The following is a 27,677-nucleotide window of genomic DNA, read 5'->3' on the forward strand; positions in this document are numbered from 1 at the left end:
AGGGAGTCTGCTTCTCCTTCTCCCTCATCGCCTCCCTCTGCTTGTGCTGTCTCTCTCTCTGACAAGTAAGTAAAATCGTAAAAAACAAAACAAAATCTTCATTAGCTTCCCCTTTAAAAATAAGATTTATTTATTAGAGAGAGAGAGAGAGCATGTGCGTGAATGAGGGGTGTGTGTAGGGCGGAGAAGGAGAGAAAGTTTTTTTTTTATAAAGATTTTATTTACTTGTATGACAGAGAGAGACACAGCGAGAGAGGGAACACAGCAGGGGAAGTGGGAGAGGGAGAAGCAGGCTTCCCACACAGTGGGGAGCTGGGTGCAGAGTTCTATCCCAGGATGTTGGGATGGGGAGCCTGAAGTGGGGCTTGATCCCACGACCCTGGGATCATGACCTGAGCCAAAGGCAGATGCTTACAGACTGAGCCCCCCAGGCACCTGAGAAGGAAAGAATGTCTTAAGCCAACTTCTTGCTGTCTTGGGCTGATCTCGTGACCCTGAGATCACAACCAAAGCCCAAATGAAGTCACATGCTTAACTGACTGCGCCACCTGGGCGCCCCTAAAATGTTAAATGTTAATCTAAAATAGAAGTGGTCAAGAAGATGTGTACTAAAATCACAATATATCCAAAGGTAAGTAGAAATAATCCATCCAGAGCTACATGGCTGCACAAGAGCATGGGTTTTAGGGTTAGATTCCCTGAATTTGAATCCTGGCTCCACCACTTAGCTCGGTGACTTGGGTAAGTAGTTTATTATCTCTACTTCAGTTTGTTCATCTGTAAAATGGGGATACCTATGTCATAAGGCTATTATGAAGACAAAAGAAATTGTAAAGTGCTTAGAATAATGATACACATAATAAACACTATATAAATGTTGGTTAAATAAGATTTTAAATTACAGAGTATAGGACCATTCATGTGTTTTTTTTTAGTCATTTACTAGAATCATAGGATTCTCCAGTTCATTCATGTTGCAGCCTTCGATTCTTTACCAATTCCTAAGGCTTACTGCTCCCGCTGTCAGCTCCACTTCTCTATTTCTATTTCTGTATTTCTGTTTCTTTTACCTCTGCTGCTGCTTCCATTTTGTCTCCTTTTTCTGCATCTGCATTATCATCATCATCATCAAAGACTCTGCTAAGTTAAGATAGTTTCCAAGATGTGCCATTGGAGGCTAAGTATGGCAAGTAGAAATGCTCAAAGGTGGTCACTCAACTAAGTAGTAGTAAAGTGGCAGATCTGGGATTAAGGCTCTGGTCTTCCACTCCAGGTACAATTGCTTTTTTCATTGTGCCACAGCTGCTTTAGAGGGCTGAAGGTTGTCCTTGGTTATTTTGTGCCTCTATTCAAGACTTCTTTTCCCTGCTCCTCCCAATAACACATAAACACACATAAAAATATTGGAAAGAGGGCACCTGGGTGTCTCAGTTGGTTAAGCGACTGCCTTCAGCTCAGGTCATGATCCCAGGGTCCTAGGATTGAGCCCTGCATCGGGCTCTGTGCTCAGCTGGAAGCCTGCCTTTCCCTCTCCCACTACCCTTCTTGTGTTCCCTATCTTGCTTGGTCTATCTCTATCCCTGTCAAATAAATAAATAAAATCTTTAAAAAAATATTGGAAAGAAATTTAATTACACCCTTTGTATACTAAGTAAATGGGATCACTTAATTCGGTGGTGGCTTTCTGTAGGAGGAGGAGGAAGCACCTGGCTATTGCTCAGGGCTGTTTTAGGTGGGAATGTAATGGGGAAGCATAGGAGTCTTCTGCTTTTGCCCATGTGGAAACAGAAGGAAGTGAGAGAGAATATAAGGGACTACCTGCTAGACCAATGAGTGTTTTTCAGTTTGTGATGGATATATATTTTTAAAGACTTTATTTATTTATTTGATGCAGAGAGAGAGAGAGAGAGAGAGAGAGAGCGCGTGAGCACACCACCACAAGCAGGGGGAGGAACAGAAAAGGAGGGAGAGGGACAAGCAGACTCTCAGCTCAGTGCAGAGTACCATGTGAGGCTTGATCTCACAATGCTAAGGTCATGACCTGAGCCAAAACCAAGAGTTGGGATGATCAACTGACTGAGCCACCCAGGTGTCCCGGTGATGAATATTAATCTAGTTTGGAATACACTAGTAAGAATGGATACCATTTGTATATGTGCAAAAGCTAATAAGACCTTATTAACTTAAAGAAGGGAAAAACTTAGGTATAACAAGTAATATAATTTCTGAGAAAGCTTTTAATAAGTTTGTGACTGATAACCATATGGCATAATAACTTGTGCATTTCATGAATGTTTTCATTTAGGTATATTAAGCATTTTTCTTTCTCTTTTTAAAGTTTATTATTATTTTTTTAGTAATCTCTATACACAATGTGGGGCTGGAACTCATGACCCCAAAATCAAGAGTTGCATGCTCTATGACTGAGCCAACCATGTACCCCAGGGATTTTTAATCCCTTTTTATGTTGTTGTCAGTTTACAACCAAAATAACTTAAAAAAACACTGGAAAAATTCTGTATGTGAATTCTTGAAACCATGACCAGCTCTGAAATTTGCTGCCTAGCATCATCCTCCCTTTCTCTGACCATTAGAATGGCCTGTTGTCTAGAGGACACACTGGAATGGTAGCATGTCTCAATTTATTGGAAAGACCATGGTTCTGGTCATGAAAGTTTGATGGTCTTAAGTGAGACCTATTTGGCTAGCATGTATTAAATCATACTCAAAAATGGGTGTTGTTTCTTTTTTACAGTGACTGTAACATTCTAATGTTCTTTGTTGTTAGAGGAGATTGAGTTTGATAATGAAGTCAATCTAGTGTAAAATACTTAACATGTAAAGTTGTATGCAGTATAATAGATAGATTATAGGACTGGGAGTCTGGAAATCTCAGCTATCCTTACATACTTTTGTTGCTAAATAAAACTTTGTTATTGTCTTTATGGAAGTGTGATTATAACACTCCTATTCTTCTTCAAATAATAGAATGAGGCTATTCAAAATAGTATGAACATTTACTGATACACAAGATAGTATGGTTGTTGGTTACGGTTTATTTTTTCTTCGTATGTAATTTTCCCCTCTGTTTGCTGCTTCATTTATTTTCCTTTTTCTGGATCAGTTCTCTCTCAGATTACTTTTTAAAAATTTTGCATACATTTGCTTTCAGTATTTCATTATGAAAAAGTTTAAGTATACAGCAAAATCTAGAAAGAGAGCCATTGATCTTTCTCTTCAATTTCTTCAAATGCTTTTCTACTTGGAGCCCAGTTCAAGGCCTCATTCCATTTTCAAGGCAACCATTATTTTTCTCTTCTTTAAATTTATAAGTATCATTTTTATTTCATAGTTTAATACTCAGCAGTTTCTTTTATATTGTTCATGAATTGTTTTCATGTCTTAGTCTTGGCAAGCCCCACCCCACACACTTCGTACCTTTTCTGCATTGCTAAATTTCAGACTCCTTGAATGCAGGAGTCTTGTCTCATATGCATCTCTCCCTTTCCTGTTTCCTAACATGTGGACACTTAAGTTTTCCTTGGTTGCTGTATCTGTCACTGTTTCTTGTTTCAGTGTATGGGTGTTCAGTGTAAATAATATAACATGCACTAGTACCTGCTCATCTGCAGGGGATATGTCCAGGGATGCCTGACACCGCAGATAGTACCAAACCCTATTATGCACTGTGTTTTTTTCCTATACATACGTACCTGTGGTAAAGTTTAATTTGTAAAATAGGCACAGTGAGACATTAACAATACCTAATAAAATAGAACAACTACAATAATACATTGTAATAAAAGTTATGTGAATGTGGTTTCTCTCAAAATATCTTATTGTACTGTACTCACCCTTCTTGTGATGATGTGAGATGACAAAGTGACCACATGATAAGATGAAGTCAAGTGAATGACGTAGGCATTGTGACGTAGCATTAGGCTACATTGATCTTCTAATATTATGTCAGAAGGAGAATCATCTGCTTCTTCTGGACTGCGGTTGGTCAAGGGTTTAGGAAATCATGGCCAAGAGGAGGGGGATTACTGTATATGATTTTAAGGCTCTTAAGCCTTTGTAGAAGTTGTTTATATTTAGAAATCTGTTATATAGTCCATACATGAAATTGAGCAGTTATATGTTGTAAATCAGCACTGGTTATTATTAGTACTACTAGAAGGGGAAACCAAGATTCATGGTTTTTTAACTTTATATGAAAAGAACTTCATTAATTTAAAAAAATTAGTAGATTTTGGGCGCCTGGGTGGCTCAGTGGGTTAAGCCGCTGCCTTCGGCTCAGGTCATGGTCTCAGGGTCATGGGATCGAGTCCCGCATCGGGCTCTCTGCTCAGCAGGGAGCCTGCTTCCCTTCCTCTCTCTCTACCTGCCTCTCCGTCTACTTGTGATTTCTCTCTGTCAAATAAATAAATAAAAATCTTAAAAAAAAAAAAATAAAATAAAAATAAAAAAATTAGTAGATTCTGATGTAGTTGCTCATGGTTTTAATCTTGTGCTTTGAAGTGTTTTCTTTTTCTGGAATGAGGTTCTTGGTTCTGACTGTGTAGAAGAAATATGTTAATTAGATTATATTTAGTTGGTGAATTTGTACCCACAAGAATGTGACTTTTAAAAAGTTGCAAGTTGCTACAGTTCTTGCAGATAAGATTGTTTCCTGTTTTCTTTTGCATATTTAGTACTTTGTATATTTTTCCATGAGGTAGCCTTTCAGTTTGCCCATTTGTATTGTTTGACATTCAGACTTAAAGGTAAATTAAACACTACCATCCCTGGTGCTTACAAATGCTAGCCATTGAAAATGTCAAAATTTGGATTTGACCCAAGAGTTACATATAATAATAAGCTTTTGTATAAATATATCTAAATATATATTCTTAGGGGGGAAGGAATAAATAAAACACTGTGTTCATGGAGTAGTTTTAAACAGTTAGGCTTTAGAATTGCTACATGCCCAAAGTATTTCTCCAGTGAATTATATACTGTATCAGTTTGTGAATTGTGTTATAAGAAAGGTATTTAGTACACTGGGCCTCAATACTACTGAAAACTCAGTAGAATTGACAGAAATCAACATAATAGTTTGAAAAAATGATGTATATACAACTGAGACAATTTTACATCTTTTTTACATGACAAAATCAGCTTTACCTCTTTAAAGTTTTATTTAAAAATTATATTTGTGTATATATAGTTTTATTGAAGAATAATATTTCAAAGCTTATAGAAACAGCAGTTTTCCTCTCTCTTTTTACCTCTGATTCCCAGTCTTTAGAAGCAGTTAGTTTTAGTTCTTTCAGCTGTTTGTTCTGATACTTGCCTTTATTTTTCTAAGTTAGTTCTGCTTTGTGTTGGCTTTTCGTTTTAGACAGTAGTTCATTTTAGTGGTAGTTCATTTTGATTTCCTTCTAAGAAAAATGAGGATTAGTCATCGTAATTAATCTACTGCCTGCAAACATTTACATAAACTTCCTTTTCTGTCATGTTCCTTTTATAGGATATCGGATTTGGGGGGTAAATTCTTTATTTAATATTTAAATTATTATGACTATGCAAATAATTTTCACAGCTGAGTCACAAATTCACTGGGATTGCGTTTCCTTTATTGTCCAACTTAATTGTTTTTTCAAATAATTATCCGAGCTTGGAATTTTATGTACTTTGTGCCTGTTACTAATCCATTCGCAGTTCTCTGACAAATCTAAGATGCTTTCAGTATCGCTGGGTATATCAGGCAATCTGTCAGTCCCATCTTCTTCTTGGAGACTGCCTTCTGTATCCCGTGTGGAATGCAGACTTTCACATAATTCTTCCTGTTTTTCAGTCAGGGATTTCATCTTGCTTTCATTTGTGGCTTGTGTTCCTGAGATTGGGGTCTCTGCTCCATCCTCCCCAGAGATGCATCTTTAGACTCTTTCATCAGGGCTGAGAAGATTGGTGTTTGGGAGGACTTAAATGAGGTTTCAGTCTATGATCTCGTTTCTCATCCCATGCTGCGTTTTTGTCTTCATCATGCTTCCGTTCTCTGAATTTCTCCAGCATGAATCCACTTACTTCTCTTTTTTATTGTGGTAATATTGTGGTAATATGATAAAATATACATAACCTAAAATTTTCCATTGTAACCATTTTAACTGTACAATTCAGTGGTGTTAAGTACATTCACATTGTTGTGTAACAATCACCACTGTCCGTCAGTCTTCAGAATTTTTATATCAGCCCAATCTGAAAATGTATGTATCAAACTCTAACTCCCATGTCTCCTTCCACTGCAGCCCCTTGCAGCCATTTCTGCTTTCTGTCATCACCATCTTGTTTCTCGATGACTTCGTCGTGGATTTAAGTTTCAGCTTTCTTGCTTCTGTTAATTAACACTTTTCTCCCTTCCTGGCTTCCGGAATATTATTGACTTCTCTCATGTGCTGTTGTGTCTTTCCTCATTTTCTTTATTCTTGTGGGTTTTATACTTCTAAAAATTGTAAACTTTTAAGGTGAGGTTTTAGGAAGGAGTCAAAGTCAGTCTCGCTTAACTGAAGGTCTGCTCTCCCCGCTACATGCCTCATTTATCATTTTTAAAATTTATTTAAAAATATTTATTTGAGAAAGATAACAAGAGAGAGCATGAGCAGGGGCAGGGGAGAGGGAGAAGCAGACTCCCCGCTGAGCAGAGAGCCTGACGTGGGGCTCGATCCCAGGACCCTGAGATCATGACCTGAGCCGAAGGCAGCGGCTTAACCCACTGAACCACCCAGGAGCCCCTACATGATGATTTTTGATAGAAAAAGTAAAATGACCAATCTGGCTACTATTAAAATATTTAGTTCTTTGAATTTTGTATATGGACAAGTTCTGGAATGATCTCCATGGACGATAACAGATTATGGCATCTAGGTAATAATATAAGCTGGGAGAAATAGTATCCTCCATGTGTTATATATCTGTTAAAATTCTGTATTCTTTAAATATAATTGAAGATCCCCAGATTGTCTTCAACAGAAATGTATTAGATTGCAGTGTCAATATTCGTGCTCTTTTCTTCCTAAGAAGAGTTTTAGGCAGCTCATTGATGACTTTGATATTTGGCATGCTTGTTGTCTTCTAACATCACCCTTCTGAAACTGTGTACTGAGGGAAGAGAACCCTCCTCCATTTGTTCAGCAGTTATGGAAAACTTGCTTATGCACCTAAGCATTTGTGGATACAGGGGAGAAGAAGGCATACTTGTTTTTTTCAAGGAACCATCATCCCTTCATCATTTCAGTAATATTAAAATCAGATGTTCTGGCAGAATGTGCTCACTCACACTCTTTGACCCAGAATTCCATTTATATCCACTTTATAAATGGAATAAAAATGTGCAGAGAAATTTATGTATAAGATATTCATTAAAATATTAATTATAAAAGCAGTAAAAAAGATATAAATTTTGGTATAACCATTATATTTTCCAGGCTTTCAATAAAAAACATGATATTACTTGAATAATTAAAATTGTATTAAAACAAATCTGTTCTGGTCAAATTATGTGGGAGGATGGATAGAGGATTAGGTCAATTGTTGATTTCCATGATCCATTAAGAGAAGTGGTAAAGTGCTCAGATCTGTGTTAAAGGTTGTTGTGAAGATTAAATCAAACACTGTATGTAACCTAAAACAAAACAAAACAAAACAAAACAAAACAAAAACCCAACTCAGTAGATATTTGGGGTTCTTTCTCTTACTGTTTTTCCTTACACGCATTCCCTCCTTAATGTTTTTTTTTCTAATCTCCCTCCAGTCATTCTAAACCAGGATTGGCAGTATTTCATTTAGTCTGACAACTCCCATTGCTCTGTAATAACCATCTAGAGGTTTCTGAGGCTTTCGCCAAGCTGCAAGCTCCTTCACCTGTTACCTGTTTCGGCCAGTTTTGAAGGAGGGGAGGTAGCAGTACTGTATATGACCTTGGGTTTGTAATCCTAGCTCTAAACTTTCTTTATCTCTTTACATGACCTCGGGTTTGTAATCCTAGCTCTAAACTTTGTCTCTTTACACACCTAGTCACTCCCTTTTCTCTTTGGGTTTTCAGGTATTTTTTGTTCTTGTGCCTTATTCTGATATGAGTATGTTAGCTCTCATCTGCTTCCTTTTTAAAGCATTTTGATTGTTACTGTTGTTTGATACCATAAATTACTCATTATAGAGTAGTACTCCAGAAACAGTCTTAGGGCCTCCTTAGTCTTGTTTCTTCTAGGCCTCTCATGAAACATAGATATAGTTAGCTTGTGAGGCTGACTTGAACATGTCACATTCATTTTATTTTTTTTGAACATGTCTCATTTAAAAAAGAGTTAGGTTCTGTTTGAACATTTTCATTTGACTCCCTAAGTCGAAAGCTATGTTTAGCTTTAACCAAATGCAAAGAAACTTTTCTGTAAGCGATAATAGTTTTCTTTTAGGGCAGGTAGATTATAACCAGAAACAATTTGTCATTGTTAAATGGCATGTTTCAATTTTGTTGTTTAGGTATAATTCTTGCAGTAAATTACAACCAATAAATTATAACCAGTGATTAATGAAATATCCCTTAGCACATAAGCAGAAATGATTTCGCTTTGTAACACATCAAGTTATATAGAAATGAAGTTATGGACACCATAAAAAGTCTTTACTTTTCTTGACTTTTTCTACATTGATAAGGCCAGGGTATTTTTAAAGTATCATAAATCAGACCTTTATTTATATTAAAAAGAGTACTAACAGTTGGATTTTGAAATCACTTGCCTTGGCTTTAATATTTTTTTGTTATTTTTAAATTCAGGAATTAAAACCATATGGTGCTCCATTAACTTTATTTTGACTCAGTTTGAAGGACAGGCTGAAGATGTTTTAGTGATATTACTCAGCTAGAAATCAGAGGATGAGTTCCTTGGGTAAGCTGTGTTTAACTCTTACAGCCTCAGCTACTTCTATAACATAATTTAGGACACTTAATGCATAATTGTCATGAACCCTAAAAATCTATGGCCTTTTTTCTTCCCCCACAAATCTCTGCCAAAATTCAGGGTTTTTTCTACTGAATTTTTTATGCTTTAGGTGTATATTAGATGTCAGTATGCATTTCCAAATGCTTGATTATTTTTTCTGAATTTTAATCTGAAAAGACTGTCAGGTCTTTTTAAAGCTATATTTGATTTTGTTTAGATTGTTCTTCTAGTCATTAAAGCGTAGTTTTAATTCTATATGATAACTGGCTCCTGAGATTCAAAACAAAACAAAACACATTTAGTCCCCCAGTTTTACCTTCCCCACAAAAACAAACCTTGTATCACATATGTATTGACAGGTAATAAAATTAACATATTTGAGCCTTAACGTTCTAAACAGTGGGAAAAAAGCATTACTGAACTGTAAAAAACTGTGTTTTATATATTGAAAAATCAGCCTGTGACAATCAGGCACTTACTTGCTGTGCCCCGTTTTAACAGAGAATTGAATAGTTTTGTTAAATACAGGTATTTTATGGAGTTGTTTGTTACAAGAGGACTACTTAAGGCCTTTTGATAATAATTTTTAAAATTTTGACCTTAAGATAACCCTTAAGACGCAGAGGGAGTCCCTTGGTGGTAGAACCTCAAGTGAATAGCTCCTGCCCCAAAGCAAGCTGTTGAGAATAGATACAAGGTGGTTTTAGGTGTGTTAGGGTCATTTCTGTTACCTCAATAATAGTCACTCCTTGCATTTAGTTACACTTTCTTGTGTCATTGCTTATTATTGACTGTATTCCTTTGAAAGAAATCTCAAATTGATGAGTTATTTCCCATCTTCTGAATTAGGAAAGTGGTTATCTAAAATGTATAAAAATAAGATTTCCAAGGCCTTACAGGATAAAGCAGTTGGTTGATAGTGAACAATACTTTTTTATCTCTGGAGAGATTTAAAATAGAGTCTCTTTTCCCATGTGGTGGTGGGGCAAGTGAAAATGGATGTAAACCGTACCTGATTTGTCAGTAAGAATTCCTGGTGGCAGTAAAAACCAATTCAGGCATATTGCGTATTTTAAAAGGATACCTAGTAGAGCTCAGGGGCTCATCAAATTGTTGCTCCAGGGTTAGAGAACCAGTATTCAGGGCTAAGCAGCCAGAAACAATGCCCCAAATCATATTGCACAATGATTCCCATGAGGATGCTGGTAGCATCTAGAGACAGACTGACAGACGCCACAGCCTGCCCCAGTGACGTGGCTAGCTCTGGATGGCTCTGAATGCTGCCACCTCTGCCCAGGACTTGACCTTGCTGCAGTTACTCCACCGTTAATGTGGGAGCGAGTTCCTTTTGGTCTCTGTTTTGCCTGCCCTCTAGTTACCCATTCATATTCTGGGCTGGGCGTGTGTGTTTGGCAGAGCCCATGTCCTACATGTATACAACATGTGGGAAAGTGTTTAACTTTTGAAATCATAAAATTGGTGGGGGGAAGTGGACTCTCAATTTTAAGATGTGGAAAACTATTTGACCTTCTGAAATCACAAGGTGGAAAAGTTCCCAAACTTAAGGGAAAGTTAGATGCTGGGCAGACCCCCCCCCCCCCCCAAAAAAAAGATAAACTATTGACTCCATATGATGTTTTATATGTAGTACGTGTTGAGTCCTTTCTGTGTGATAGTCATTGTGCTAAAAGTGTCTTACAAGCTGTGTCATAGATCATCCTCACAGTGTTAGACATGAACTAGTAGGCCAAGAGGGATCATATAGTTAGCCCGTTCAGAGCTGAGACACAAACTCAAAGCTATGATTCCGAAGCCTGTGCTTACAACTTCAGTATTAAACTGACTCTTTAAAAACTCCCCTACTCCCAGTATATTTATCTCAAATTCTTGTAAATAAATCTGTTTGACCACTCAGTTTATTAAAATCTTATGTATCATATATATGTATTTAAAGGCAGTTGAAAATTTGTGGCTTTAATTTTCTATATTTTCAGCTGACTGAATAATTTCTGATTCTTTTTCTCATTTTGTGATTTGTAGTTTCTCATTTTGTGACTCTGCCACATGCTATAGTCTGATACAGTTCTTTTGGAATATCAGTGCTTGGAAGCCAGTTACTGAGTATAAGGGAGACAGAAGGACAGTCTGTGACCAAGACTGAAGACCAAGACTGAAGCAGGAAGAGAAAAATACACACACACACACACACACACACACACACAGGGAGAATGACACCCCCCACACCCCCCCCACTAGGGAGACACAGACAAATACATATGAAAGGAATGGGGGGGCATACAACACGTGTTATCCTCCTATCAGCATCATTCTTTGTGTCCTTTGTTACTTATAATGGCAGCTTGAAACACAGTGGAACTCCCCCTCCCCTGCTTTAGGAAGGTCACTGAGGCCTTTTTTTTTTTTTTTTAAGTTGAAATCAAGGCTTTCTCTAGAGTAAACAGTAAGTTTAAGCCTCTATACCAGTTTGCATTTTAAATTGACTTATGAACTATTTTAAAGCTAAAAAAGTATGTGATATCTAGGAGTAATAAACAGGAGCTGTTATTTAACTTGGGATGTATCCAACTTGGTTTGGGGGGTGAAGAATCATGAAGAGAAACTCCCATAGTTACTATGATGTCAGCCAAGTTAGAGTATTTCTTCATAAACCACAACTCTGGTTAATTATTGCTTTAGCACAAGTCTGTCTGTCCTGCAGATTTTTCTGTGCTACCAAAATAGAGCTTTATAATAACGTTTTTTTATCCATTTGTGCCTTTGGGACTAAATGGGCAGCTGTAACTTTTGTGAAAGTGAGTAGATCAAGTGCCCTTCCACACACATACTCTTGTAGGCAGTAAATGTGGGTTGGGTGCTAGAGAACTACATGATGTAAGGTAAATGTCCTTTAAATTAAAAATGATTTTTGTCATCTTTACATATTACAGTTTTAATACTGAATATATTATGTTTTTTGTCCTTACCTCTGTCTCATCTTTCTTAGGATATAAATTTTAATTTGAGAACTCTTTATTTTTCTATGAATTTCTTGTTTTGTCCAGTGCTGGGTGTGTACAAAGGATTTTTGTATAAATGCAATTGTTGTTATTTACTCGACTTTTCTGCTACTTTAACTTTGAGATTTATGCCTTTTTTTTTTTTTTAAAGATTTTTATTTTTTTATTTATTTGACAGAGACAGATCGCAAGTAGGCAGAGAGACAGGCTGGGGGCAGGGGAAGAGCAGGAAGCAGGCTCCCCGCTGAGCAGAGAGCCCGATGCCAGGCTCCATCCCAGGACCCTGGGATCATGACCTCAGTCGAAGCTAGAGGCCTAACCCACTGAGCCACCCAGGTGCCCTCCTTTTTTTTTTTTTTTTTTTTTTAAAAAAAACATGTTTAGTGGGCCAGCGATGCTCAAATGGGCAGTAGTCCTTTTATTAAGCTACCAGGTTGAAAATATGATGTTGGCATATAGACAAGTTTCTTATCTTGATGGACGTTAGCTAATGTGAATTTAAATAGTCATCTTTTAAGAGATGTCCTGCTGGGCCAAAACAGTGATCTGTCCACCTGAGACTGACCTAAAGAGCTACAGCAAGGAAACCGGTTACTTGTTCGAATTCTGTCATTCCTAAAGGACACATGGGCCATTTCTGATTTCCCTTAACTTACGTGCTGTATTCAGAAATCATGCATTTAAACTCTTCAGCATGGCACTCCGTTCTGCTTGTATTATGTATGCATTAAGCTAAAATACTTACTATAAATTTGTTGGAGTGGGTAAGTCTGGGGGGAAATACCATTTATAATGTGAACTTCAGTTCTTTCTTTGCTCATAAGCTGTTTCAGTTTCTTCACCTGTAAAATGTAAAATGATTTCACAGGTTTTTTTTCCCCATTACTCTCAACATCTGTTCTGTTATTTCTAATATGGCCAATTTCTAAGGCTTGTCTTTCTCATTCTCCTTCCATCCTAGCATTTCCTCTTCTACGTGCCATTTAAATATAGACTATTAAGCAAGTTCTTTATGTATCATGGAGGTACAAGTTGTGTAGGGCCACTGAATTCCTTTGAATTATCTAAAAGTTGTGTGGATTTTTAGGAGAAAAGTATTTAATAGCTGAAGTTCAAAGAAAACAGGTATAGCTTGTATTTAGTATTTCAGGATATGGATTTATTGAAGGTCCTTTCATGTGACATGAATTCTGCTTTTTAATTTGCTGGAAACTAGTTGAAGACACTGGTCATTCCTTCTTTTGTCCCTTGTACGATACCCATCATGAGAGAGTATCTTAAAAAGAGTTTGGTTGTGGAGAAAAAAGTCTCTAATATATTGCTGAAAACTATTTAGAGCCCACCAGAACTTCTAATGAATGAAGGTGATATTTTCCTCCTCTAACAGATAAAGGAGGAATTTAGAAAAAAATTACAATGCTTTCTTGGTTGATTTCTATTTTTGAAGTTACGGGTTACCATCTAGGAAAAAAAAGGGTAGAAGTGAGCATTATAAAAATTGTTTCTCCTTTTGAGGGCATTAATGGAGTTGGGTTATAGTTCCTGGGACACATACGTATGATGACAGCATCTTCAAGAAGAAGGTATCAAATACTGAGGTATTTCGGTATTCAAGTAACTCCACTCCCTGAAAGAAGAGTAAACCTGTTTTAATATCAAGCTACTTTCCTTAGTGACTGTTTTATTGTGTGTAGTATTAAAATTCATGAAAAACAATAAACCTGCAGACTCTGTGATACTTAGATTTGTATAAATGTCCTTGTTATGTGTAATGTTGAAGACACTGAAGAAATTAACTCTGGAAATATTTACCTTGATGTTCTAGGTAGAATCACATGTTAAGATGTCTTGTTTCTTACTAAGAAATACATTTTATATCATGACCAGCGTGTGCCTAGCATGTTTGTATACAAAACAGAAGGTTTTAAAAATAATAGTTACTCATTCTGTGTGTGTGAGTGCCAAGGTAAAGAAAGGAAGGAGAGAGAGAAAAAGACAAACATTAACTGTAGGAAGAGATTGTATATGTGATAAAGTTTTAAGAAACAATACTGTGTGTGCTATCTACTTACATTTTGTTGAAATATAAAATAAAATAACAAAGCTGTAGGTAATGCCCCCAATGTTGACTTGAAAACCATGCAGTTTGGAGTGCCTAGGTGGCTCAGTGGGTTAAAGCCTCTGCCTTTGGCTCAGGTCATGATCCCAGGGTCCTGGGATCGAGCCCCACATCGGGCTCTCTGCTCCGTGAGGAGCCAGCTTTCTCCTCTCTCTCTCCCTGCTTGTGATCTCTGTCTGTCAAATAAATAAATAAAATCTTAAAAAAAAAGAAGAAAAAAAAAAAAAAGAAAATCATGCAGGCATTCCCATTATCCTTATATTATCCTTATTTAGTCTTAATGATAGGCCTGCACACAAAGTATTTCATCTTTGAAAAAGAAACACTAAAATTCTTAAGTTATTTTGAAAAAAATAAGGTTGTATTATTCATAATTGGTGTTATGGGGAAGTGTGTCCTCTCCTTAAAATTGAGAGAGATTTTTTTTTAAGTGTTAATTTATGCTGACAATTCCCAGGTCACAATCAAGTATTTAGAAGACCAGCATATCTGTTTAGGCCTTTGGAAACTTTAAGTCATCAATCTGTTGAGTCTCTTCTCTGTGAAGAGGTCCATTGTTTAAATGGTACGTTTTTTAGTCAATGGGGATAATTTGTTCCAAGGAGTTTTCACTTTCTTTACACGACTAAGGACAATTCAGTGAAGCAAGGCTACCTTTCCCCAGTGATGTGTCCTGATTATCTTTGTCTTTTTATTTTACAATAGGTATGTTACTTTGTTTTATTGTGTCATAGGCAGTGGGTGCATCTAATAATAATTAAATTTACATTTCTGAAAAAATATTTCTACAGCATTTTTAAACTTAGTTTTTATTTTTTATTAACATATAATGTATTATTAGCTCCAGGGGTACAGGTCTGTGAATCACCAGGTTACAAAATATTTTCTGATTGATGACTCATTAAACATTAGGTTCTGTTCGTTATAAAGAAGTGAGGCCAGTAAGTGTTATCCTATCCCATGGAGTCAGGAACTAAGTTGTTTCACATGAGAGAATTCTCTAGAAAAGGAAAATTACAATCTTAACTCTACTAATTCTGTTGTAAATTTTAAGAAATTAGTGGGGTACTCTAATGTTTGTATTTGTCTATATCTATATTACCAGGAGTGAAAGAAATATTTCAAACATCTGGAAAAGTACAGAAACTATTTTTGATAAATACCTGTGTACCCAGTCTATTGTATCTTAGTGTTTCTTGCCTGACTTCTCTGAGTGTATGGAATAACTATCAGTGACTTACAAGAGATAGAAGTTAGTCATAGTGAGAGAATACTAGTTACTGAGCCGTGGTGTGACTAGTTAGTTACCCAGTTCCCTTAGACCTCAGTGTAGCATATTTTTCTGATTCATCTCTTAATGCCATAGGTTTCTTTTCAGTATATGTAACAGTGAACTTTCCCCTTTGTCCTTTTATCTAAAGCAACTTTTGAAGAATGGAACACATTTCTTGTATGAGCTGCCTGGATTTACATGTTACTCCTATAGGACAGATGTGGTATTTGTGACTAATAATTTCATTCCAGTTTAGTACAGATCATACTAGTGAAAAGAAAAATTTTGCATCATGGAGCTGTTTCTTTCTGGTTTGGACAAGTTATTTAACCACTCCGTGTGCTTTTTTAAAATAGCTTTCCCATTGAAAAGTTCTGAGAATTAAGTGAGCTAATGTAGATAACTGGTACACAGACGTTGCTCAAGAAGGGGCACCTGGGTGGCTCAGTCCGCTGAACTTCTGACTCTTGATTTCAGTTCAGGTCATGAGATCAAGCCCTGCTTTGGGGCTCCGTGCTGGGTGTGGAGCCTGCCTGAGATTCTCTTTCCTTCTCCCTCTGTCTCTGCTCTCCTGCTGCCCTGCCCCCGCCTGCCACCTTCTGTGCCCACAGGCACTCCCCTCCCCCCCCAAAAAGGAGTTGCTCAAGAAAGGTTACTTTAATATCACAAGCCTTCTTTGAAGTGGTTGAACTTGCTAAAGTCTGATTTCTAAACGAGTGGGGTATTTCTGCACAAAAATACTCAAGACTTCTCTTCACCTCCACCCCCACCCAGACACAGCTGATTTTAACATTAAATTTCATCATCCAACTCTTAGAATCCCTGCTGTTTGTTTTTGGTTTATTTCTGTACCTAAGGTCTGATAGGCACATAACAAGTGCTTTGTGAACCTTAAACTAAGTGAAAATAGATTGTTCAGATGAAAGGTATGTGGATAAGTCAGTTTTGGGGCAATTCTAGAGATCTCTTGCCAGAACTGGTATCTTTGTTTTGGTCTTCAGAGCCTATTAAATGTGATCACTGAGTCATACTTGCTGTTTTCTCTGTCCCCTGGCTATGTCTCTTAAGACTCTGAAGCTTGCCAGCCACAGGATGTTTAAAAGGCAGAGTAGGCTTTAGCCCAGGGGAGTTTGTTTATTTAAAGAAAAATAATTAAGTTCAAACATCCCTACCATGTCATAGCTAGTCTAGTCATGTTCGAGTTAGTGAGTTCTTTTGATTCTTTCTGGTGGTCATGGTACCTAAAGGTATCAAATTTGAAAGTAGTTTAAACTTTCTCTGAGATTACTTGGAACTTTATAATGTAATCCTAAAGAGAAGTCCCTAAAGGAGTGGAGGAAAGGGCCAATTATTTTGCTAGTTGTTGTTTTTTGATGGGACTCATTTATTTATTTATTTTTTAAAATTTTGGGACGCCTGGGTGGCTCAGTTAAAGCCTCTGCCTTCGGCTCACGTCATGATCCCAGGCTCCTGGGATCAAGCCCCACATCCAGCCCCACATTGGGGCTCTCTGCTCAGTGGGGAGCCAGCTTCTCCCACCTCTGTCTCTTCCTGCCTTTCTGCCTGCTTGTGATCTCTGTCAAGTAAATAAATAAATAAATAAATTTTAAAAACATTTTATTTGTTTGATGGGGCGCCTGAGTGGCTCAGTGGGTTAAGCCTCTGCCTTCAGCTCAGGTCATAATCCCAGGGTCCTGGGATTGAGCCCCGCATAGGACTCTCTGCTCAGCAGGGAGCCTGCTTCCTCCACTCTCTCTCTCTGCCTGCCTCTCTGCCCACTTGGAATGTCTGTCTGTCAAATAAATAAAATCTTAAAAAAAAAAATTATTTATTTGAGAGAAAGAGAGTACGAGCAGTGGGAGAAAGCAGACTCACTGCTAAGCAGGAAGCGCAATTCACGGCTCCATCCCAGGACCCTGAGATCATGACCTGAGCCGAAGGCAGAGGCTTAACTGACTGGGCCATCCAGGTTCCCCTTTAATGGGACTCATTTATTTTTCAAATCATTTACCACTCCTTCCTAGAGTTATGATACAGGTGATTTAAAAACAAAATAGCACCCCCAAAAAAAGCACTGTTGTGGCTTTACCTTCATTAATTCTTTGAAGTTGGGACCTTAAGAACCTTTTTAAAGGGGGCAGTGTAATTCTGCAGATGTTTAGGCACAAAGATACAGTAATTGGTCACTTTCATATTTTGGTTAATTACCATCTCCAAAATATTTCTCCTTACATATTCTCTGCCAGATAAGAATATCTGAGGCAGATATTTTGTATTTTGAGCTCACCTAGGGTACCAGGACCTATCTCTTGATAAGATAACTTAAAAACTAAGCCCTAGAGGAAGTGGAGGAAGAATAAGACAGATACTGTTCTCCAGGCAGAGGAAAAGAAAGACAAGTCCTTGAAGTGAGAATGTGCTTGAAGTGTTTAAGGCAAGGATCCTTAACAAGGAGGAGAATGGTAAGAGATCATGTTTGAGAGAAGTGGAAAGCAAATATAAGATCATGTCCTTATGGCCTTTGTTAGGGATTTTGGCTTCAGACTGGTGAGATGGACTCAGAGGGTTGAGCGGAAGAATAACATGATCTAACTTTCTTTTGTAAAAGACTTATCTGACTGACTTATTGAGTTGAGCAAAGGGAGAGGCTGAGAGATCAGATAGGGAGCTATTAGGGTAATATGGATGAGAACTAAGGTGGCATGGACCATGGTGGTTAGAGTGGAAATGTTAAAAATGGTAACATTATGGATGTCTTTTGAAACTGGAGCTCCCAAGATGAACACTTAGTGTGTAGCGATAAATATTTCTGCACACCATTTTTTAATGATGTTAAATTAATTGCTGGGTTCAAAGTTTGTCTACTTGATTTATCTATTATAAAGTTTCCTTTTAGTTTTTTACCTAATGGTTTTAGCAACCATTGATCATTATTTATTTACTTATTTTTAAAGATTTTAATTTATTTATTTGACATACAGAGATCACAAGTAGGCAGAGGTAGGCAGAGAGAAGGGGGGAAAGCATGCATATATATATATATATATATATATATATATGAAATATATTTATATATAAATATATATATTTTTTTCTTTAAAAGATTTTATTTATTTGACAGAGATCACAAGCAGGCAGAGAGGCAGGCAGAGAGAGAGAGACAGAGGGAGGAGGAAGCAGGCTCCCTGCCTAGCAGAGAGCCAGATGTGGGACTCGATCCCAGAACCCTGAGATCATGACCCAAGGTGAAGGCAAAGGCCCAACCCACTGAGCAACCCAGGCACCCCTTTAAAAATATATTTAATGTTTTGGAGGCACTTGGGTGGCTCAGTCATTTTAGCATCTGACTCTAGGTGTTTTGCTCAGGTCCTGATCTCATGGGTCATGGGATGGAACCCCACGTTGAGCTCCGTGCTCAGTGGAAGTCTGGTTGTATATTCTCTCCCTCTGTCCCCTTCCTCTGCTCATGTGCAGCCTCTTTCTCTCAAATAAATAAATCTTTAAAAGAAAAATATATATTTAATGTTTCAATTAGTGGTAGTCATTCCACTTTGATGTTCAAAATGTCATTACCATTGATATGTTCATTTGATCTTAAAACATGTCTCCAGCATAAAAACTGTAAAACAAGGTTGAGAAGTCTGACTTTCATCCCTGTCCCTTCCATCCTGCTTTCTTTTTCCTTTAGATAACCATTTAAACATGATTTTGGTTTATCCTTCCAGTGCTCTTTTCCTTTTGAAAGAAAAAACCCCGAGGTTTGTATTAATATTTGTAGTTCCCCTCCCCGCCCTTTTTTTAAACAAAAAGAATAGCATTGTGTGAAATACTAATTCAGGTATAGTATGGGAAGTAGAGAGTTCCTGGTTTCCTTCGTGGTTATCGCCCTCGACCCGCAAGGACGACAAGACGCCCCAGTTCGGATGCATCTTCTCTCTCTTTATTTCCACAAGTCTACACACTTATATACACTTACATGACCAATCAGCGAGCAGGGTACAGGAGCGAGCAAATCAGGCTGTGCACCTAAAGGAACAGCTTCGCTAGCAACCAATGCTGTTTACTTCCTCTTTGGGCGTTCTGCTTAGTCTCACGAGGCAATCCTAACCTGGCAACTAGCCAGGCGCCATCTTTTAATGGCGGAGGCCGCCCTGGCCAGGGGCCTGCCTCCGACACGTGGTTATTCTTGAGATTTGTCAACTTTTTATTCCATGTAAAAAAATTTCTTATATTCCTTCCTGTCTCCACAACTAGTGGTTAAAGAACATACATGTTAAAAAAAAAAAATAGCCTACTTTACTATTGGGACTTCATCAAGATAAAAAACTTTTGCACAGCAAAGGAAGCAGCAAAACCAAAAGACAGCCGGCAGAATGGGAGAAGATATTTGCAAATGACATATCAGATAAAGGGCTAGTATCTAGAATCTATACAGAAATATCAAATTCAACACCCAAAGAACAAATAATTCAGTCAAGAAATGGGCAAAGACAGGAACAGACATTTCTGCAAAGAAGACATCCAAATGGCCAACAGACACATGAAAAAGTGCTAAGTATCACTTGGCATCAGGGAAATACAAATCAAAACCTCAAAATACCATGTCATACCAGTCAGATGGCTAAAATTAACCAGTCAGGAAACGACAGGTGTTGGTGAGGATGCAGAGAAAGGGGAACCCTCCTACACTGTTGGTGGGAATGCATGCTGGTGCAGTCACTCTGGAAAACAGTATGGAGGTTCCTCAAAAAGTTGAAAATAGGGGCACCTGGGTGGCTTAGTGGGTTAAAGCCTCTGCCTTCAGCTCGGGTCATGATGCCAGGGTCTTGGAATTGAGCCCCACATTGGGCTCTCTGCTCAGCAGGGAGCCTGCTTTTTCCTCTTTCTCTCTGCCTGCCTCTCTGCCCACTTGTGATCTCTGTCTGTCAAATAAATAAATAAAATCTTAAAAAAAAAAGTTGAAAATAGAGCTACCCTATGAGCCAGCAATTGCACTATTAGGTATTTATCCCAAAGATACAAATGTATTAATCCAAAGGGGCACATGCATCCTAATGTTTATAGCAGCAATGCCCATAATAGCCACACTGTGGAAAGAGCCTAGATGTCTGTCAACAGATGAATGGATAAAGATGTGGTACACACACACACACACACACACACACACACACACACAGAGGAATATTATGCAGCCATGAAAAATCGGAATCTTGCCATTTGCAGTAATGTGGAAAACTAGAGGGTATTATGCTAAGCGAAGTAAGTCACCATCTGATCTCACTGATATGGGGAATTTGAGAGACAAGACAGAGGATCATAGGGGAAGTGGGAAAAATGAAACAAGACAAAACCAGAGAGGGAGACAAACCATAAGAGACTTTTAATCTCAGGCAACGAACTGAGGGTTGCTGGAGTGGAGGAGGGTAGGAAGGATGGGGTGGCTGGGTGATGGACATTAGGGAGAGTATGTGCTATGGTGAGTGCTGTGAATTGTGTAAAACTGGTGAATCACAGATCTGTACCCCTGAAACAAATAATATATTATGTGTTAATGAAATAATAAGAAGAAAATAAAAAAGAAATAAAAAAAAATAGCCTACTTGCAACATTTAGCAATATTTAGCAAAATTATATATCTAGCAATTCCCCGTTTGGAGTTTTCCCCCAAAGATTGCAGTAACAAAATTACATAGTGACATATGCCTTTGTTCTGTTCCTTGAAGGCTGGTACCGTGTCTTGTCTTTTAATTATGGGCTTTGTTTGCTGGGGAAAATACAATAACGATGACATAGTTGGCATTGATAGCAATGGTATATGTGTGGAAGAAATATCATTTTAAGAATTTACCATTTTGAAATAGTACCAGGTTAAATATTTCATCAATTAAAATTACATCACTCATCAGTTTATTCAGTCTTTCACTGAATATTTACCGAGCACTTACTGCACGGCAGTCATTGTCTTAAGTGCTCAAAAGATATCAGTACATAAAGCCAGTAAAAATCTCTTTTGGAGCCTTCTTTCTATAGGGGTGTATGGGGGGGGGGAGAGATACAAACATACATTATTAGTTAATTTATTTTTTCCAAATGTGGAGTTTTAGGGCTTCTCTCCTACATCTTCCTTTTTTCTTTTTCCAGTCTGTAAATGGCATTCTTAGGAATTGCAAGACCCTGCTGGGAGAAGGCATTTAGGACTGAAGAATTTATAGATCTTTATACTCAGTATGTGTAACGTAATTCTGGTCTCATGGGGTGATAGCATATATTCGAGCTCTCTCACTTCATCCTCAGCCCTGGTAATGTTTTTTATTAGAAGGTTGCTCAAGAAATTTTTTGATAACTCTTTTTATAGACACTAAAATTTAGGAAATTGTCCTTAAAGATTTGATGTTTTTGTTATGATATGTTCTTAATGACTATGTCTTTATTTCAGAAATGACCACTAAGAAGTAGACGCCCAGATGCAAAAGTGATGAAACAGTCAATTTGTCATAAAATAAGATGCAGCTGTGGCTTTTCAACCAGATTAGTAAGTGCGGCCCGAATTTTTTAAAACTTTATACTTATTTTATCTACTTTGAAAAACATTTACTAGAAAGTATAGTGGACATTTTCTTAAGTGTTAACTTGTGTTTCTTTTGTTACTTTGGATTGTAGTACAAAATAGAGCATGTAGCTCTACAGAATGTATGCTGTGTTGTACCTTTTTAAGAACCGTAAAGGTTTATAAAATCAGAGCTTTAGAGGAAATACATGAAAAAGAGTCACTATGTTACCACTATCTGAATACAGCTCTTTTTAAAATGTTTGTATATTTGTTTTCCTTCCCAGTCTCTGTTCTGTACATTTTTTAAAAAACATCATTTTGATCTTAGTATTGTGAAGAGTATGCTTCTTTTATATCTTTTAAAATTAATTGTTTTAGATGTTTCTCCCTATGAATAAAAATGTACTCTTTAGTACAGGGTTTCTTATTGGGGTAATGAAAATGTTCTGGAATAATATGGTGGTGATGGTTATATAACTTTGTGACTGTAGTAAAAACCACTAAATTTTACACTTTTTTTTTTTTTTTTATTTTTTTTTTAAAGATTTTATTTATTTATTCGACAGAGAGAAATCACAAGTAGGCAGAGAGGCAGGCAGAGAGAGAGAGAGGAGGAAGCAGGCTCCCTGCTGAGCAGAGAGCCCGATGCGGGACTCGATCCCAGGACCCCGAGATCATGACCCGAGCCGAAGGCAGCGGCCCAACCACTGAGCCACCCAGGCGCCCCTAAATTTTACACTTTAAAGGGGTAAATTTTATGACATATGGAGTACACCTAAAAACTACCTTTCGGGATATCAAATCTTGGTAAAACCCAATTGAGTACCGGTTTTTAGAATATGAAAATGTGCTGAGACATCACTATGTACCTAGAAGAAATGATTTGATAGTCAGTAGAATAGTGTTTTTGTAATAATAAAAATAATGAATTTTATATTTTAATACAAATATTAAAATACTTTTTAAATACTTTATAATTTTATACTTTATACTTTTTATACTTATTTATTTTGTTTAAGGGACTTACTGTCTCTTAAGTTTTGGTAATACCAAATGTCATGACATTCTGAATGTACTGGATTAGCATTTTGTTAACTTTTTATTTTTAAGAGGCTTCCTGTTTTAAAACCAACATTTTAATTTTTCTACCTGAAATTTTTTTAGGAACAGAATTGTATCTATTCTTCTCAGAAGAGAATTCCACAAGGTAAGAAGTTGTTATTATAGTAGTAAACAAATATAGTTGAATATAGGCTTAATTACTCTTTATTTTTTAATCCTTTCCCTGTATTTATTTCATGTCTTTTCTTGATTATTACAAGATTATCACGAATTTTTTAGCTCCTCCTTTACTACCTCAGAATTTGCAAACAAGGTATATCTCATCTTATTTGAAGTTAAGATTAAAAGGGTATGACAAAAGTAGTCACCTTTGAAACTCAAATAATGCTTTTCACGGTATCCTTATTCCTAATATTATTAAGGAACTTAATTCCTAGGATCCTTAGGATTGGGTTTGTCCATTTTAGAAAAGAAGTTTTCCTCTTCCTTTGGGACACATTCAGCTTTTTACCTTGGTGGACATTACCTAAATGACTTGGGGTGGTAGAGGAGTCATAGAGGCTCTATTAGAGGCCTTAAGTTAAGGGAGATTATTTACCTGGGTTTCCACCTATGAAAATTATAGAACTCCTACATTCACATTAAAAAGTAGAATGCTTTCTCCTAGGTAATTAATAAAATATTTAGTAACAGTTAGTATTAAAAAAATTCCAAATGATCTTTACAATGAATTTTAAATCAACATTGATTTAGATTGTTAGACTTTTTAGACTTCTGAAAGATTGAAATGCTCAAGTGAGTAGATAGTAAAATCACCTCTTGGTGTGCTTATTACCCTATGCTAGTCATGCTTGACTTTAACCGGTTACATTTACAGGAACTCTTTGGTACGGGTAGTAGTGATCACTGCAGGTGAATTTAATCTGTCAACTGGAAAAATGCTTATAAAATGAATTATTCAGATCAATAACTGTTTCTCATTTATTGTCCTTTGTCCTGAGGGGAACATGGGCTCTCAAACACATCTTTCCCACCTGTTTTTGAAATTGCCACAGATTTAATCAGGTCAGTTTTTATCCTGATAACTGAAAACACAGGGTTAAAATAAAGAGACCCATTGGTTCATGAAGAGGGAGTGGGGAACAAAGCATCACTAGTTTTCACTTCCAGGTTTCTTGTGAAGCTTTTCCCCTGTATTTTTCTTCTATCTTTGGACAGTTAAGAGAGGGAGTCATGGAACCTGTGTATAGCACTATCTGACCCTCCAGGTGCTATTCAAAGGCAGTGCTTCAGGAGAAATCCAGATTGTTCTTTTCTTGGACCATTGTGCTTAAAGTGAAAACAGAAATTTCAGAAGATTTAATTATAGTGAACTTGATCTCTTACACCTTTGTCCCTGTTCTTGGGGCAAATGGAGTTTGAATTCTTAAACATTAATACAGTCTGTTATACAATGGTGATGGATCATGCTATCTGATATCCTTAGGGCTCTCCTGTAAGTGTTCAGTAAATACGTATGTTTATAAACACTCAGATTCTTTCATAGCTTTTTTTAGAGTAGAAGATAATCAAAACAAGATTATTCATATTTATATAGTATCATCCTCCTACACTGTCAAAGGTATTAAAAGGACAGTGACAACTTTAATAAAAATTGTTAACTGTACACTCGCAGATGGTTGAAGTGGTAAATTTTATGTTATATATACTTTACCACAATTTAAAAAATTGTTTAAATTCTTGAGCAACTCTGTTTACTGTGAAAGAGGATGGCTATGCTTGAAGTATCAGTTTTTAACCTTAATTACTAGAGTATTGAGTTAGTGATATTCCTTAGTTTGTGTCATACCCATCATTACTGGTTCATTAAAGGACTGTTTTTCTGTTTTCCTTTATAACTAGTCCCTATATAAGTGACCCTTTAATATATTTGATATGTATCCCTTTATGTCATATAAAATGTTTTATTATTTCATGTATTTTAATTATACATTAGGCTTTAGTCGAATTCTTGTAGTCCCCTTCACTCACCTCCCTCTTTCTTTCTAAAACCTGGCCATGTTGCTGAGTGTTTGTCTAATTTGTTTTGTCTAACTGGTACATTGTATTTTAGGTTATTTATTGAAATGAAACTGTTAATGTATCAAATTCCTTAAATGTATAAGGAACATTAAATGAACATTTAAGAGAAGTCCAATTTGTGTTCATTTTTTAATATTAAAATTGTATCTAGGGTGCCTGGGTGGCTCAGTGGTTTGGGCCTCTGCCTTCAACTCAGGTCATGATCTCAGCGTCCTGGGATCGAGCCCCGCATCAGGGTGTCTGCTCAGCAGGGAGCCTGCTTCCTTCTGCTCCCCCCTCTGCCTGCCTCTCTGCCTACTTGTGATCGCTCTCTGACCCCCCCCCCCCAAAAAAAATTGTATCTAAAAGATGGAATTAAATGCTGTGGAAGATAAGAGGAAACATAAACATCTGTCTCAAAGGCCAAGAGTCTGTTAGAACAGTCAAAGGAAAGAATTGTGGGGCCTAAGAAACACATGTATTTTTCTTCTAGAAACAGTTTGTTAAAATGCTCTGGTCTCAGTGTTAGCCCACAATAACTTAATAATTGAAAGATACCAGTAATATTTTAGAACCTCCCCATTACCTATTACTTCATTAATTTTTACCTTGTAGTATATTTCTTTGACGCATAACCATGTTCTGTGAATTCCCATCACCGAATCTAATACAGAGTAAGAACAGTACAAATGCAGGTTTCTAAATTAGGGATGCAGAAATACAATTTCATCTGTAGTAGCACATTATTAGCAAAACAGCTTCTCTTGGATCCCCTAACTAGAAACTACCAGAGAGTGGGAACTTCAGAAGCTCTGTGTCCATGGTGATGGTATGCCTTTCACCAATGAAAAGGATAGAAAGAGGAACACTCCTGTGAGGGGAAAGGGTGATTCCTCACTTGAGAAGAAGGATAATGACAGCTGTGATCAGATCAGGGAAGGGCTTCTAACAGATAGAAAAAGCTAAAGGTACCTTGTGGGGAGTAGTTTGTGTGGGAGGAGGATTTTAGGGGCACTTTGTTCTGGGAGCTAGGAGAAAATGTTACTGATTCAGTAGTGGAATGGCAGGGGTAAGGGAATTCATGTTTGCTGAAAGTGAAGTCAGTTTGAAGCTTATTTATTTATATGTTTATAAGGTCTTTGGGGAGAAGACCAGCAACTCTGGAGGTTGTTATTGAGTTAGTATCCCATGCATTGTTGAATACTCCCTACACTTTTAAAAAATAACAGTTTGGAGAATTAGATTAGACATCAGGTAACATAGTCCTTTTTTCTAGTTTGATTAGTTTCTGAGTATTTTATATGGCTTAGTAATTTCATTACTTTCACCTTGTTATCTTAAGAGATGGCATAAGTAAAACAGTCTCATTTTACAAATGATGAAACTAGAAATGGAGTGAGCTTTAGGGTTTTTTGTTTTTTGGTTTTTTTTTTTACTAATCTATACTGCCACCCTGTCAACTGATATTTTGCCCTATATAGGATATTTAGTTACTAGTTTTAACTTAAAAGAAATGTTTCTGACCTGGAAGAAACTCATAGCCTAAAAAGTTTTAAAAACACATATATAGAAACAAAAATATAACCAATGAATAACTATTGATAGTCACTTAACCTTAAGGTTAATTAAAAAGCTTTAATAAACTCACTTCAGTTTTGTCTGCTACTGTTAATATAGAACATTATTTCAAAAATATTTCCATTTTGGGGCACTTGGGTGGCTCATTCGGTTAAACATCTGCCTTTAGCTCAGGTCATGATCTCAGGATCCTTAGATCCAGCCCCATGTGGGCCTCCCCACTCAGTGCGTTATCTGCTTGTCCCTCTCTCTCTACCACTCCCAACTCCATTTGTGCACTTTAGCACTCTCTCTTTCTCAAATAAATGAATAAAATCTTTTTAAAAATTCCAATTTATAACAAATACCATAAATTTAGTTTCTTTTAAGTTTAGAATATGCCTGTTTCTTAAGGATTTGGGGTCTAGGTAGATGGATGGGACAATTAGAATCCCCAGTTTGTGGGAATGGAACAAGCAATTTGATCTCATATATTTCAGAATATGGTAATCCCTTCCCCCCAAATCATTTGTTTGTAGTTTGAAAATCAGGGAAACTTATAAACCTGTATTTTTTTCTCCTGAGTGACTTAATTTGGTTCAGGCCCAGCTTTAGTGGTATAAGTACAGATCAAGTTTGGTTCTGAGTAATCCAGTTTTATCCTGGGGCATTCTAGGTCTGGTGTTTCTTTGGATATACTAACCATTTGGTTTCAATACCTCATTGACATTTGATCCTCTGGAAAGATTGTGAGAGATTTCACATGTAGGTGGTGGGATAAAGGAACCCAGATTGTCTCATAGTCTATTGAGTAGATTGGAGTTATAGGACTTTGAAGTTTAGTAATGTTACTGTTATTCAAAAATAGGCTGTGGTGTTAAAAAGACAGGTCTTCTGACTCTGATTTCTTGTTGTATATTGAGACTTCCAATGTGGTTTAAGTAAATGTGAACTTTAAAAAATGTGGATAACTTTATTTTTTTTTTATAAAAGAATACAGTTACTTCAGATACCTTTTTTGTTTCACGTTCCAATCTTCTTTAGAATTCCATATGAG

At 36.9% G+C, this 27,677-nt stretch overlaps 1 protein-coding gene across 3 annotated transcripts in view; it reads left to right on the forward strand.

Moving 5' to 3' along the window:
• FRS2 (fibroblast growth factor receptor substrate 2) overlaps nucleotides 1-27,677 on the forward strand; it is a 116,949-nt gene that overhangs the window by 29,451 nt on the left and 59,821 nt on the right. For all 3 annotated transcript variants that reach the window (XM_059186297.1, XM_059186296.1, XM_059186298.1), the window contains exons 2-3: nucleotides 21,827-21,922; nucleotides 23,105-23,147. The gene's annotated coding sequence lies outside the window, so the exon portion shown is untranslated. The remainder of the gene's footprint in view (nucleotides 1-21,826; nucleotides 21,923-23,104; nucleotides 23,148-27,677) is intronic.

The sequence above is a fragment of the Mustela lutreola genome, chromosome 8 (genome assembly GCF_030435805.1).
Source record: "Mustela lutreola isolate mMusLut2 chromosome 8, mMusLut2.pri, whole genome shotgun sequence".
Taxonomy (NCBI): domain Eukaryota; kingdom Metazoa; phylum Chordata; class Mammalia; order Carnivora; family Mustelidae; genus Mustela; species Mustela lutreola.